The sequence below is a fragment of the Salarias fasciatus genome, chromosome 17 (genome assembly GCF_902148845.1).
Source record: "Salarias fasciatus chromosome 17, fSalaFa1.1, whole genome shotgun sequence".
Classification (NCBI taxonomy): Eukaryota; Metazoa; Chordata; class Actinopteri; order Blenniiformes; family Blenniidae; genus Salarias; species Salarias fasciatus.
The window spans coordinates 11,283,210-11,299,410 of record NC_043761.1 but is presented as its reverse complement, the minus strand read 5'-3'; positions in this window follow the sequence as shown (position 1 = coordinate 11,299,410).

Below are 16,201 nucleotides of genomic sequence, written 5' to 3'. Positions count from 1 at the left end.
TATAGAGAGTCTGAGGTTTTCACTGAGATTCCAGGCGAAGACGAGAGAATAGTCATTTTTCACTTCCTTACCTTGAAGGCACATTATTTACACCGATGATTCATGTCTGCGTCGAAATTACACATCTGTCACTTGTTTAACTGTTGAGCATTGAGAGGCTGATATCATTGCGTCTGTTGTCGAACACAAAGAAGGATTGTCAGTATCTATAGAGCTGTTGTTTGGCCTTAAGTTTGCTTACATAATGTCAATATCAAAGTCTAACTAAATTGACTCATCCTCATCAAGAGGCCTTCAATGATTTCTTCACAGTTGTAGTCCAGATTAACTCACAAGTGTATTTATAGCGCAATGCTGCCACCTAATGGTGCTAAAAGGAACAGAGAAACGCGTTAATTAAGATGGAAACAGTGAATAATTTCAAAACTCACATTAAGCCTCTTTTGTGAAAAATGCCATAGAATTCTATGTCACAGTCTCCAAGAACCCCAAGCTCCAAATGATTCTGTTTCTGTTTCGTTGGTCTCAGTCATATCCTGTCTCTGCCTTCCTCTATTTAATTTAGTCTTATTTAAATCATTCTTTTGTTTTTGTCTCTTCCAATTTTCTTTTGTCCACATTTCTTCCAAAATCCTCTGCTGCTACTTTTTGTTTTTGCCATATCTTTGTCCTTTCTTTATCTCCCAGACACTCTCTTTTCCTGAGGCAAGGGGGCAGACAAATTATTGTGGCAGTCTTTCAATCTTTTCTCCTTTTTTTGGTGCATTTATCTTCATATTTTTCTCTCTGTTATTAAATTTCACTCAACTTTTCCTCTCGCTTTTTGCGCTCTGACTCTTACTTTTTCTCTGAACCATCATGCTTCAAGTATAATTAATCACTGAAAGGTTGTCTCATTGAGAAATCGGAGAAAAAAAGTCAACAAGCAGAGAGGGAGAATTGCTCTTTGAAAAAAATACAAACGTTTCTCCACAGGTTCTACACCTTTTTGCGCAAGATAAACGCAGATTGACACCACTGACAGACAAATTGTCCACTCAGAGCTGGTAGCTCCAGGATATCCTCTGTTTGCAGAGATTGCCACATTAGCTAAAGGCTGCAGGATGATTGCAGTGAATGACCCTTGAACAGAGAGGATTACGCTACATTCTCTTCCCCATGCGACCCATCCTGGTGTGCTGCGGGTAAACGAGTGTTGCACAGAGACATTTCACTCTCTGAATTTGGCATTTAAGTAACCAACAATAGAAACATCCCAGAAGAGGGATGAGAGATGAAACATGCATGCATTTCATACATATGCTATTAATTTAAATGAGTAAAAACTGTTTGGATGAGCTTCACCGATATTCAGCTTTCACCAGATACTCACTGGTGAAAGGTGTTACTGCTTGGAAAGTGTGAGCATTAATAGTTGATGTGTTTCTAGAGTATATTGTATAAAGAGTAAAAAGAAATGGACTGAGAGCACAACCCAGCGCAACGATGCCAGCTCCAGGATTTGACAGTGTGTTAACATTTACTGCTTGAGGTGTGTTATAGGAAACTGCTGAGAACTTTAAAGTGCCTCAAGGAGCTTAATCATGTGATGCCACCGGACGGCACTGAAAGCAGAGTAGAAATCAATGGTAAGTGGTCCGTTATAGGGACTGTCGAAGCGTTGTGTAAGTGGATGCAGGAGGCAGGCCACTGCATCATCTGGGCCTCTTTTGTTCTCTTGTAAACACGCTGGAGGGTTTCCAGGAGTTTCGTGACAGGTGGTTGAATTATGTTTAAAACTGCTTTCAATTAGATGATAAGTTGTTTTTCTGGAGCTTTTATCTCCATCTCATCGAAGGGAGAATAGAGACACTTCCTGGTCGGCTCAGTCGGAGATGCAGCTCCAACGTAAATATGTGTTGGAAACTAAACTCAGTTGGTGCAACAGACTAACATTAAAGCAGTGAATTGACATTGTGGCACAAAAATGGCATGATTCATTTTGGACATACGATGGAAAAAAAAATTGTTTTTTTCCTTAGTTAACTTGCAACCATTCACTGTTTACAGTGTCCCGTTCTACCCCGAACCTGCCTCCCTGCATTGACTTTTGCCCTGCCATTGCTGCTGTGATGATCACTACAGCCACTAGGGGTCAGCAGAGTTATCACCACCTGGCTCCAGTTAATGCCAGTGAATTTAGAAGAATTTCCATTTACTTGTTCTGATAACTTTGGAATAAACTGTTTTTTTTCCCAAATATAATTCACCTGCCCTGGCTTCCTGGGCACTGGATCCCAGCTGACGATGACGGAAGTCATGGTACAACTTTACAAACTGCAGATCAAAGCAACACCTCCTGTATTTATCATATTTGTAAAACTACACTATTATTATCATGACTATTTAAATAAAGTGAATAAAATTTCATTATTGTATCTTTATTATGAAACACGATGCACACAGGTACATACGGATACACTCCGTCATTGTGCACGCCTGTTTTTCCCTCACGCTGCAGACACCTGGTGCCTTTCCTGAATGAATTTAACATTTTTCTCCGCATTGAAGTTTTCCAGATGGGACACTTCATCCACCTCCGGTCACCAAAGAGCACAACACACACCTGCTGTACTTCCTTTTTGCTCTTTCTTCCTGCTTGCTCCACCACCTGCTGCCCGGCCTGACACCACAGAAGCACGAAGCATGGCTCTGCTTGTATGACCGAGCAATTAAAAATAAATTAGAGCTGACCCTGTTTGATTCAAGTTGAATAAATATTGCTGCACACAAATAACTTTTTAAGTCTGAAAAAAATATATATATTTTTTCCTTTTAGGAAAAATGCGTGTGCACACATTTCTGCATACCTGTGCTGGATATTATAATAGTATTTAATATATGCAGTTCCTCTTCTTGTCAGCAGAAGTCACTGTAGGAGAGAGAGAGAGAGAGAGAGAGAGAGAGAGAGAGAGAGAGAGAGAGAGAGTAATATTCCAACTGTGTGTCCATTTTTGTGTGCATGTCTTAGTTTTCAGCTTGTTTGTGCCTAATAACTTTCAGTATTTTCCTCCTGCGTGTGTGTTTCTGTGTGTGTGCACACACTGTTAGGTCTAAGGTTATCCACTTAGTAGTGATGCTGGAGGAGAGGTTAAGAGGTTGCGGGATACGTGTTATCAGTGAGCCCCCCTCGGTAATGCTGCATGTGTGTGAGCATCATTACTCGGTTTGGTATATCGCTCATTTTTGGGCCAAAAAATATAACTTTTCGAGCTTATTAAGTCCAAAATGTAACAATCTTCACATGACAAAAATGCATTTTTACAGCTGGGTTGAATGAAGGTGAGACGATTAGATGTAACGATTAAGTGTAATGTCGTTATGTAACATCACCCCACAGATAGGATTGTCTGTGCGTGCAGGCATTTGTTTTTCCTCATTACCTGTATTTGTGTTGCTTTAGCAATGGGAATCTACAAATAAGCAGCACACTGGGTTTTTTTTTTCAACACTCAGGGGCTCATCTACTTGCATAATAGATATCTTGTCAGTCTATCCAAGATTTGCAGCTCCCAATCTGTCATTTTTGATAGCTAGCCACTGTTTCTGTCAAGTTTTATATCAAGCCTGCTAGCTATTCACATCGAGAGCAAATTTTGATGGGACGAAAGAACAGGAAGGCCAGTATTATTAGCCTCAATAAAACTCAGTAGAATACGATCCTCTGTAAATCATCTGGCTGAAGTTACTACGGCGGAGGGTGAGATAATCAACACGTTACATTGCCGCATTAAAATAATGGGATAGTCGAAAGAAAAGAAAAAAAAATGTATTGATAAGTGGCGTCAAATGAAAAATGTGAAGCAAACAGAGAGGCGGAACAGTGCAGCTTGAGGAGACTGTGGTTCACTGTGGCCCTGTTTGCTGCTTCATTAAACCTGCCCCCAAAGGGCCGCTCTTCCTCTACAAGTGTGTTCACAAACATGCGCATACGCAGTGTTAAAGCCTGCTGTTTGGCTGGTAGAGCCGTCTATTTCTCTGGTACAGTGTGCGTGTGTGTGTGTGTGTGTGTGTTTGGTGGATGGGTATACTCAGAGTGGGCGCACGTCAGTGCACATTTCTGTGTTTCCCTGTGTGTGTGTGCAGTAGGTGCTGACTCCACAGCTCATTACAGACCACCAGGGAGTCCTGTGGCCTCCGACGAGCACGGAGGAGGAAAGAAGTCTGAGACCCAGACGTGAAGAAAGACTCCGAGATGGAGAAGCCGACTCGCTGCGGGTCCCGCTGGGCACGGCGTCTACCGCCTGACAGGCTCAAATCGCTGACCCCGCGTTTCCTCCACATCCTCAATCCATGTGGCGCCGGCTTTAAGGGGCAGTTAGCATACATTCTGAATATCACCCCCACACTGGAACTCCTCTGAATGGAAGCCATTAATCGGTTTTCACTGCCTAACGCTTAGCAATTCTTTCTGTGATATTAGTTTTACTCAGATGGAATTTTCCATCCTGATTTATAGTGAAGCCTAACCATAAAGCATTTAAGTTTTGAATAATGTCACTTTCTCGCACTGGGTGGGAGCAGAGAGTCGGTGCTCTGCAGAGTTTAAGCTGTTTGGTGCAAAGTTAAGAACTTCACAACTCATCTCTCCTGTTGTAAGAAAAGAGGAAGAGTGACTCACTACACCATCTTGTGGTATAAAGTGGTGTTGCAAACCTAAATAGGAAGCTAACTAACAGGTTGTGTAACTTCAGTGGAATTCTATGAAACATTTCCTTAATCTAGATTTATTTTTTTGTTTTTTCAAAGAAAATTTTAAATTAGGCAATGGCTGAATCAAGAATATAAGTGTTTAAAAGCCTGACTAAAATTTTTACAGTGAGATAAATAATGTAAAAGAACAAAGAAAACCAGCTCAGAGGCAAAGTGCAAGTAAGAAAAGATGTTTTCCAACAGTGAAAAATACGAGCAGCAGCATCTCAGTGTTTAATGCAGCAACTGATTCATGTATATTTGACTTTCTGTCTTTACAAAGATGACATTATTGGGTAAAACAGACACATTTGCATTAATTTTGCGTCATTATTTTTTAGGTGGTCATTTACTGGGACATTTAGCAGCTACAGGCAGAAAGAGCTTCATGTTGTTAGCTAAGGTCAGAGATGAAAAATAGTACAGTAAATTGACATTTAATAATAATATAGTGTTTTAAAAAAGTGATATCTTGTATTAAATTAAGAAGCTGTGACTCTGCGTGTTCCAATTATCAGATATTTAATCTTTAGCGGTCCTTCAAGGACTCTTTCCTCAGAGAATGACACAGTCGTTGCCAAATCACCTGAAAAAAAAAAACCTGCTGAAAATCATAATTAAGTTTTAACCGTCTTTCATATCTGATCTCTGTGAGTGTTACACATGGCTCACCTCATGTAATTATTACAATGACAGCAACAACTGTGAGACCTTGAATTTGACCAGCTGCTAACAAGGGAGACACTGCTAAAGACAGAGTTTGAAGCTTTACACCTTTCAGACTCATCTCATGCACCTTTTATGAGGTCTTCGGGAACTGATTATGCAGCAAACGCAAAGGTGGCGCGAGTATCAATCCCTGCAGATTCAATCAAAGATATGAGCCTTTCTTTGTTTCTGGATCTTGATGCACCTTCATGTCATTAAAGAAAATGAACAATAAATCTATAATGCATCTGTATTTCCATTTCAACATGCCTACTATACATGAACTGCAACAGATGATGTTTCCATGAAGTGAGCATTCATGCTCTGCATGTCAACATATTCGGAGTATTGGAGTGTATTTCGCTTTGCTGAGAAATTACTTCATTTCAAAGAAGTCAGGAAATGATCAAAAACAATAAACTTTCAATACAAATGAAAGAGTACTGTTAGACATGGTATCGTCACAGTGTCAAATAATGTTCTTGAATATATTGCAGGTGAAAACTGTGTGAATTTCAACCACAAAAATCAACAATCTAACATTCTCGCAGTTAATATAAGAAAAACAAAGAGCAAACAGAGGTGTGGAGTAACTTAACTTGAACTTTATCGACTTAAGCTACCATGGCTGATGTGTATTAACAAAAATAACAACACAAAAGAAGAGATCCGTCACGCACATTTAGTGCTTTTTGAGATTCCAACAGTCGTTTCAGGTTCCTTGACTTTTCTTCTTTCGCGTCTGATTGCTGCTACATTTTAATAAAACCTGAAATAATTGGACAAATATTTCTTGTTTGTCTTTTTCTTACGGCCTTGTCCAGTAAGGAGTCACTACGGTGGCCTCCTGTGTCCAAAAACACACTGCAGACACTGCAGTTTAATTTATTTTCACTTCGCAATGTCCAAATGATTAAATAAAAGAGACATTTCACCTACATGAGCATTCTGTAGTGCTGCCGCCTAAACCTAAATTATCACCTACTGGGTGAAACTCTGAGCAAATGTTTACAAGATTACGTGCACTGTTACATTATCAAGCATAACGCCAAACTCAGACCCACTTCTGGGCTTCACTTGGGGCTCGGGGGGGGATGATGAGGATCAAGGAGACAGGTTGAAGAAGGTCTTTTAAGCCTTGAGGCAAACTTGGTGAATGAGGTGAAATCTGAAGACCGCAGAAGCAGACAGTTTAGAGACGCTTTGAGCCGACCGGGGTGTCGAGGGATTCGCTCCATTTAGTGTCGGGGGCTATTTATTTATACTGTAGTGGACAAATTGCCTCAGGTCTGGATATGAGTAGCTAAAAAAAATATGCACTTACAGTTTTACAAGGTTCTTAAGCAGCAAGAGTGGGATTTTGAAAGACCACCGCGGTCTTACTGCAGCCGTTTGAGGAAAGTAGAAGGGAAAACTAAACCAAACCGAAGCTCCCGGAGTTGTAAACTAACAGAAATTCCACTTTTATCAACAATATTTGGAACCACTTCTGCTGTTTTTCCACAAATGGCACCTTTAAATTATACTCCTAAAACCGTGTTTGTCTGCGACCGTCAACACCGCTCACTGAAAGAAGCTGGTGTTAATTTCCGACAGATTAAAAAAATGATTGCCAGCTTGAGCAATCGAGTAAAGTGAAACCCCCGCGATGCTCTGATTTTCCACGAGACGTAAAATTCATAATATGTAGTTGATGTTAAGTGTTGATAATTCAAGATTTTCAAAAGATGATGGAGCGACAAGAAAACATCTCGCTGCTTCAAACATGTCACAACAGCCAACAGCGTCCCGGGGGTATGCTTACATGTGCGTGTAGCAGAAGTCGCATTATTTCAGTGTGTTTTCTTTGTGATGCACGGCACGTACAGGAAACAGTGTTTGGGAGCAAAAGATGTAGAACAGAGCGGTAATTTCATCTGCTTTTCAGCCCACATCACATTATTAAAATATGTGTTCGCGCAGAGAAATGAGGACGACGTCGCTGATATTAAAGTTGGAGGAAAATAACAACGGGACTGAGAGCCCACCGATGAAATGACACAGTGAGATAAAGAGCGGGGAAACAGAACTGAGTGTGGATCCGTATCAGACTCGCAGGAGCTGACCTCTTGACTCCTGCTTTGAGGTTTTAAAAGACTACAATCAGGCCTTTGCGAAGCGGTCTGAAGTTTTCATTCATACTTAGACGGAAGGCTGAAAATGTTCATCATGTCTCCAGCCGGAGATGGAAGCGCCGTAATAAACGCTCTAAAATCCTCCCATTATTCCATCAGAGACAGCTGCTTCTGCAATGAAGCCAACAAACAAACAAGCATAATTCAACCAGCCAGCCTGTGTGCATTGAGTGGGAGTAAACAAAAAAACAAACCAAAAACAAACAAAAAAAAAACTCAAATAATTATTGTCTGGGAAAAAAATAATGAAGTACCACACTTACACCTAAACAGCCTCATTTACACTCATTTATCAGGAAGCACTTCAGGACATGAACAGTTGAGAGCTCCTCTGTGTGTGTGTGTGTAGCGTGTGTCTATTGTAAATTTACACACTTTGTGGATGAGGAAGCGCTTCTGTCACGGTTTTTTTTTTTTTTTTTTATGACAAAGTCAAACATTAAAGCAGCAATAAGCAGAGCGGAGCTCAGAATTAGGGTGCTAACAGTGGACGAGAGTGATGATGGCGCTGCAGATAAATCCAGGGACATGCCACATAAAGAGGAATAAACGCCTTTACGGCCACGCTCGGGGCTCATCTGATAATAATAACACCAAAGTAGATATCTGGAATAAAACCGTAGGAAGGAAAAGAGGAGATACAGAGAGGAAACCAGAAGAGAAGGAGTTAATATAAGAAAAACAACAATTAAAGACTGACAGGGAGAGATTAATTATGCAGTAGTGTGAATAGAGGGCAGGAGGAAACCAATCCGAGGGAAGAAGATGCCAGACTGATACAAGCTCCACTTATCTCCCGAGTGACCTTCTCTACCTGGTCTCAGCTCTGCGGAGGAGAACAAGGGAGTGAAAGCGAAGGCAGGGGACGAACGCTGGAGGTGTTGTGGGGGGGGATAAGACAAAAACAGAATAGGAGAGTAGCCGGTCTGTAAATAAAACATACAGCAAGGCTAAAAACAGACACGGAGGAGGAAAATAAGTGAATGAGAGCAGACGAGGGGAAGGAGGATGAAACAAGTTGATCTTGACTTTCCAGGTGAGAGGTGATGATGATTGCTTTCTTCGCTTTATTGTTCTATTCAGGATGGCCAGATCAGGAGCAGGCACTTCATTTTGAGCAGCTCTGCCATATTAAAATCCTGTTTCAGAGCATCAAATAACCTGGGCAGAAAATCCAACACTTGAGAATTGGAATTCTGAAAAATGGTTTGACATTGAATATTAGTGCGAAATAATTCCAAAAGTACCCATCCGTCTTACATATATCAATTTCTTGAAGTCTATTTCAGGGGTACGCCATGAGGAAGCTATCAGTCAATCACAGCGCACAAGGAGAAGGTGCAAACTAAAATCTGAACACATCCACTGCTCCAATTAATGGAAACCACCAAGATAAAAAGGAAGTAAAATTTCATTTGGGTAAATGGCGAGTTCATAGTATCACCTACAACTTTCAGAGTCATCGTCCTCAGTCACATTACGTACAGTTGATCACTCTGCCAGTAAAAGCAATCATCCCTAATCTATCTTTTAGCTTTTCATCAATCAGTCGCCCAGTTGGAAGACAGGAAAGCAGTCAGTGGACCCTTCACGTGTTAGCCTGTCAGAACGATGCTGCGGGAAAGCAATTTTTTTGCTGCCAAACACATCAACGAGCGCCTCAAAAGAACATGTTGGATGTGTCAGCATGTTTGAGTGCAGCAAGGGGGGGTGGGGGTGGGGGGGGGGGAGAAGAAAGGGGCACATGCAACACACAATTTAAGATGTAGCACGAGGTAGGAGTCGTGAATGGATAAGCGCACATTTGCGTTTTCACACAGTTGTGCACATGACAGCATAAACAGTGAGATGTGATGAGTGAACAAAAGGCATTCAGGAGGAAAAAAAGAATTATATTCAGATCATACAGATTAAAATTGGATGTATTTTTAGATGAGCTGTGGACACACGTGCATTCTAATGCGGTGACTTTAAAAACAAAGATCCCAAGGTAGAAGACCAATTATTTACCTCATACAAAATGCTTGCGGGAGGCTGTTGATCGCGTAAACACACCTCTCCAACCTGTCAGTGTCTCTCCAGGATGAGTTTATGATCTTTTGGCAGTCTTAAAAGACGGAGGAGGAGGAGGTGTTGCCTTGTGAGACTCGCAGGCAAGACAAGTGTAAATTTTCAGCCGTATCCAAACAATTCCCACAACTCCAGTGATTGCTTCATCTGCTTCGCCCCTCTCAACGCCGCACGCCAGCAAATGCCTGCTACACATGTCAGTCTTTAGCTCCTTTTGGTGCGTCTTCAATCATAAGTTGTTGCCTTTCTTGAATCTGTTCAAAAATCAAGCCACGGGAGGATATTTTTGACATGCAAGAGTCAGTGTCCTAAAGCAAACTCGGCTGCCGCAGATCTAATAGGCGCGGCAGACAGGAGCGCCTGGAAGACAGTCAGAAATAATAGTTACTGACTTGGAGTTTTATTTTTCCTCCGTTCTTGCAGCGCGAACCTGCCCAACATGTGTCAGTGGAGATCTTTCGCGCCTCAGCCTTCACCCCAACAGCCAGCTGATTTCCAAAGCTGTTCCCAATTTCCCCGTTGGCTCCTTTCAATACAACGCCCTCAGGTAGCAATCTCTCCTTGAAAGATTTTTATATATATATATATATATTTCCCCTCCACTTGAATTGTTACAGTCATCTCTCTTTTAAGTCGACTTCTTTGTGTTCGCTTGACCTCAGCTCTGCTGTTGCACTTTCACTCGTGCCTCTCTGGATTGACTTCATGCTTCCAACCTTCTGAGCAGCATCCGGCCCACTTCTCCCGCTCTGTGCTCGCGCTGCTCAAGGCGCTGACATTGGCGCGCTGTTCTGAATAAATGCGGCGAAAGCAACGACGTAGGTGCCGATGCCAAGCTATTAGTTGAATCGGCGAAGAAAAACAGAAAAAAATATGCTGGGAACACTGCAGCTCCGCACTGCTTCTGAAACATTGAGAGATTAAATGGGGATTGCTCTGATGAAATCACAGTAGTCGATGTAACATATCACAAAGACCCCAGCCAAGAGATGACAGATGCACCATGCAACAAACAAAAACACAATGAAGGTTTTCCAATTTCAAGAGGTTTATTTGTCATTAACGATTTTTACAGCATGTACTTTTGTATGAAAGGCAGACCCTCGTAATATCCTGCTTTTTATAAAGAGATATAGTCTCTCCACAGCAGTTAGCTGCCCCCTGAAGGAAACGCAAATGTCTTCCACTGCATTAAGTGGGCGTTTTTATGCATACATTAACTTATTATTGATAATATAGATAGTGGAGCCAAACCTCGATTTAATAGGTTTATACAGCCTTAATAAGGATATTGTAGTCCTCCGTCTGTGTTATTTCTTGCTGTAGCCTACACATATAAAAGTTGTTGTTTTTTTGTTTTATTTGTCTGGATGAATATTTTATATGCACTGTATTGACATTAGCTGCTGTTCATCTTGAAATATTCACTTGTTTGAATAAATATTTTGGAGAATTTCAACTCAGTCTGGCATTTTGATCCGGTTTGAGAATTTAGAGTCGGGAGGGCCCCTGGGATTTTTTTTTTTTTGTTTGTTAGCGTTCTTTTGAGTTTGGGAACGGCTTCACACATATCTGAAACTTAATACAGTTTTAACCAACTAGGTCTTTTTTTCTTCCAGCCTCTTTCGTCGATCTGTCTCCCCTCCATCCCCAGATTTATTTGTATCTTTTCTTTGTTCTCCTGGCTTATTATCTGTGCTTCCCTCCCCTCTCTTTGTTTCATCCTCTCTCCAGTATCTGCGGCCATTCTCCAAGTTCTCTCATTATCCCCCTCTATCTTCGTCGATCTATCTCCCTTTGCTTTGGCCGCAGTCCTGTTTGCCCCCCCCCCCCTTCTCTCTCTGTCAGATCACTGATCTCTCCGTGCCGCAGCCGGAGGAAATCAGCATCTGGCGAGGCTGCTTCCTACCAGAGCTTGACATCAATTACAAAAACACGGCAGCCCACACCGATCAAAAGACAAATAATTTTCACTTGAGTCACCGTTGGAGGGTGTGAGGCTACAAACCATTCAGGGTGTTTTAATGATGAATTGCAAATGACAAAACCTGATTTTCAGGCTATACCTTTTTGAAGTTGGGCCACGAATCCACCTTAAGCAAATTCTAAGGGGTCCGAGAGACTCCTGATGAAGACAGCAGAGATTATGCAGATTGCTTTGCAGATATGGAGGAGTATTCCTTTGTTGCCGATTGCAGTGGACAGCGATCAGTGAGGTGATGGATGCTCGGTCAACTTACCTCTGACACACGGCTTCCTCTGCACTGCCTGCTCACCTGACCGCATGCATAAACATGTGATATATGGAGATATTAGCAATCCAGCCACACGCATCAACTATTGTGACATGAGTCCAGCAGCAGAGCTCTGCCTGCAGGTTTGCAGACGTTCCGTTAAACTTGGTGCTGACACCCACTCCTTAAACCATATCACTTTACATTTTGTCATCTGCCTCACAACAGCATCAAAGGATATATGTTGCTTTCAAATATTAATTAGCAGAAAAGACTAGTGCACTTTTTTTTTTTTAAATCCTCTCAATTCACACACATTCATATAAAAGTTTGAATACCTGAATGTACTTCAGCTGCAGGTAACCTTCAGTCTTGCTGCTGCATTGCAGAGGCTTTTGAAAAGCTTGTTGAACACATGTTCTGTTTTCTGTCCGCATACAGAAGGGAATGATGTTTAAATGTATAGAATGCAAACAGATGTCCGGAGGTGTGGGGAGCCTTGACAGGCGTGCCAGTGTCACATTCTGAAGCCAGGAAGCCGAGAGCGCCGCACTGAAAAAGAAAACAACATAAAGATACAAAGAAAGAAAAAAAATGGAGAGTCAGAAATTTTGTAGAAATTTAGAAAGTAAGTAAAAAAAGAAAAAAAAAAGAAAAAAAGAAAGAAAGAAATTTAGAAAGTAAGACTTGTAAATATATAAAATAGTGCCTAAAATAACCGGGGATCAGATGGGAGCTGGTGAAGCTTTTATGCTGACGGAACATTAACATGCAGTAGATTTTTCACGATAGAGAGGTCAGGCGTGAGAGCAGGGAGACGTAAACACAGGGAAGAGAGGAGGCCTGAAATCCGACCTTGGCGTTCAATACATTGCCACCTGAGGGATTTTTTCCTTTATGTCCATCCATTTATGGCTCTTTGTGCTATAGATTGTAGACTTGGATGCTACGTGTTTTCTGTTACACTCCCGGTGTTATGATTTAGGCTTTTCCCTGTTCTGATGATTAGATTTCCTCTGTTTTCTCTCATGGCTCCTATGTTTTATATATGATTTCATGTTTTGGTTTTATGAATCGATGTCTGTGTTTTCGTGTTCCCTCATCTCAAATGTCTTGTTACTCGTGTTGCTCTGCTTTTTTTCAGTTTCAGACACTCCAAACTTTCTATTTCCACCTGTTTGTGTATTTTAATTATTGCCTAAATTCATCAATATACTTTCCACGTAGAGTGAGTGAGTGAGCTCAACCATCAGCAGCATTTGACAATGTAAAAGGATGTTTTCTCTTTCTGCTGGATTTTGATCTTATAAATTCTATGTGTAAATCTCACAGATTGATGTCAAATTGACAGAGTAATTCATGTCTCTGCCCTTTGGAATGACAGTGAAATTGCAGTTTTTTAGAGTTTCACACACAGAAAGCAGACTGCAAGTAAATCCAACAGGGATTAGATAAAAACGGACTGACAGACACAGGCGGTTTTGCAATCGCACCAAAAATCTGGTTCAGCTGGATCATTTTGAACTGGTCCTCCTCTGAGAATGGAGTGTCAGTAGAATGAGCAGACAGGTTTGAAGCTCCACAATAAAAGCGAACAAGACAGCGAGAGAAAGAGCAAAGGGATGAGGTGAAGGATAGCCAGCATAAAGTGCAGGGGAAAAAAACAAAAAAACAAAAAACAAATTGGACTCCAGTGATGATAAGGCATGAAAGAAGAGGGAGGATTAGAGCAGGAACAGAGATGATGGCTCGTAACATCTGGTACTGGCTGTGAAGTGGTTTTCTAAAAGGTCAGATCCATGCTAGAGCATTTAGGGATAAGTGGCTGGAGCTGGTTTCAGGTCTTTACTGCCTGCAGGTGCTTTCGAGGTGTTTGTCTTCCAATATTTAATCCGGGCTGCCGCCGAGACAATGGAGCAATGTCACTAAATGAGCATATGAGTTTTATCACACATTACCGTTTGTCATTCCTCACAAAGGGCTGCACAATAGACGTGAGGAGGGAAGTGTTGCCGGTGGCGTGACTGACTCAAATCCCCCCGAGAATAAGGCTGCGTGCGACTTTGATGTATGCAAATTGGGTGTAAGTAGCCATCACGCTGACGCCCGTTCCAGCTCTCCTTTGAGCTCTGCCTCTCACCTGAGGAAAGGAGGAGTCATTACTGGAATGATACACGCCGTCCTTTCGGGTAATGGCTCATCAGGAACGCGTCGGGAGTCTCGCCGCAGCTCGTGTCACTGAATTGAACACATGCACGTTGTTTTTGTGTGTTCATGGATGATGCCAACGGCAGCGTCCGTGTCTTTTCCTCTTGTTAGAGTTTTAAAGAAATGGGTCAAACTTCTAGAAAGTGAGAGATCAACTACTTTATGACAGCATTTCCTGAAGTTTACAGATACACCTGCAGTCCAGGAGATGCTGTAAACAAAACAGCGTCGTGTGACTTGTTCGCGCCACGAGCAGTAAAATCAATCCTGCCTCTGTCAGCGGCTCAATGAGATGGCATGAGTGGTGTTATTGGGTTCAACGCGATCGGATGGATTAACCTCATTGCCAGTGCGATTGTGCGGCTGCCAAGAGCCGTAAAGTGGTAATTAAGCAGCGTTAAATGGATGTGCCATTTTCTACACATCAGCGCCAGTATCGGACCGCACATTTTTCCATTACGACCGGAGTAGCATTTAGCAACAACAGAAGCAACAACTTGTTGATTTAATACAGCTGGAGGACAAATCACAATCACCATGAGTGAAGGGAAAGTGATGATTATTGTTTTGGGCGGCTAATTTCCCCCGGTTGTGTGTTCGGAGCTTGAACACACATTCTGGTGCGAGTTTAGATTTATTGCGTCTTTTGCCAGCCCTGACTTTTCCTAGGAAGGTTCAAATCACGGGTCATTTTCAGGTGCTACGCATAAACTATGTCTCGCCTGTGATTTAGTAAGTGAGTATAAGTGACTGTTTCACACGGTGTTATTTTTTATATCCTCTTCCTCAAGGATGAACATAAAGATTAATGAATTGTGGGGTTAGTTAAGATCCACAGATATCTATTCATGCTCGTCCTCTGCCAATTTAGAAGCTCCAGATAGCATCATATACTCATTTTTTTGGCCTGTGAAAGGAATATGATGCAAGTGTTTGATGTCATTATCATCTAATTCAGAATCTAGAATCTAGTTTTTTTACTTTCAATCATTCTCACCCTGAGCGGAACGCAGGAAGCTTTCATAAGACATACTTAGTCATTTATTACATTTACAGAGTCTGTGCTGGATTATGTAATCCAAGATACATTTCAATATTCAATCCAAGATAATCCAAGTGAAGATTAGAGGCTTTGACATCAGCATCATTAGAAAAAATGTAGCAGTGTGATATCATGTTGGATCTCAAACAGAAAAACGTGCTTTGAATTGTGGGCAGAGTCGAAACCTTCCTGACTGCTTTACTGTGTGTGTGTGTGTGTGTGCGTGTGTGTGTATATATACACGTTTGTGCTTGCACCTCTGAGGGAAAGATGAAAAGGAAGGTGTTACCCTATCACGTTGCAGTTTCGTGACCATATGACATTTAGGACAGGAAAGATTATCAGTGGCTTTGGGCTATGTACACACACACACACACACACACACCCCAAGCACAGGGAAAAACTACATCAAATGTGTGAGACTGTGTTTGAACTGTGTTGTGTTGGTATTGTGAGCGAGTCAGAAGAAAACCATGATGTTACAAATCTTTCCTGGAATGTTGAAACTGTTTTCAGAGAAAATGCTTTAAATCATTCAACTGTACTTTCAAAAAGCACTGCACCCTTAGATGTAAAAAAAAAAAAAAAAAAAAAAAAAAAAAAGAAAGAAAAGAAAAGAAAAGAAACCGACCCTTGGATCTCTCTGGAAAAGAAAAGTCATTAAAAAGAAGAAGAAGAAAAAAAAAAGAATGATGGAGTAAACACGGTAAAATGTCTGAGACAATCAGAACATCGGTCTCAGCCATGATATCTGAACTGGTTTCAATCCCACATCTTAATAATACAAAGACAGAAATTCAATACACAACTAGAAAAAAGAAAAATCAATTGTTACCTGTTGCTAATTATGTTGCATTGAAACCAAAAGGTTTGTGTGTGTTAAAAGGTTGCAAAAAAAAAAAAAAAAAGGCATGCTTATGACATATTAATACTTTGCACATGTTCAGAGTAAATAAACCAGTAAATGTTATTTACCAGTCCAGCACACTTGAGATGGAATTGCACTGTGTGTGGCTCCTGGAGTGAAACGACTT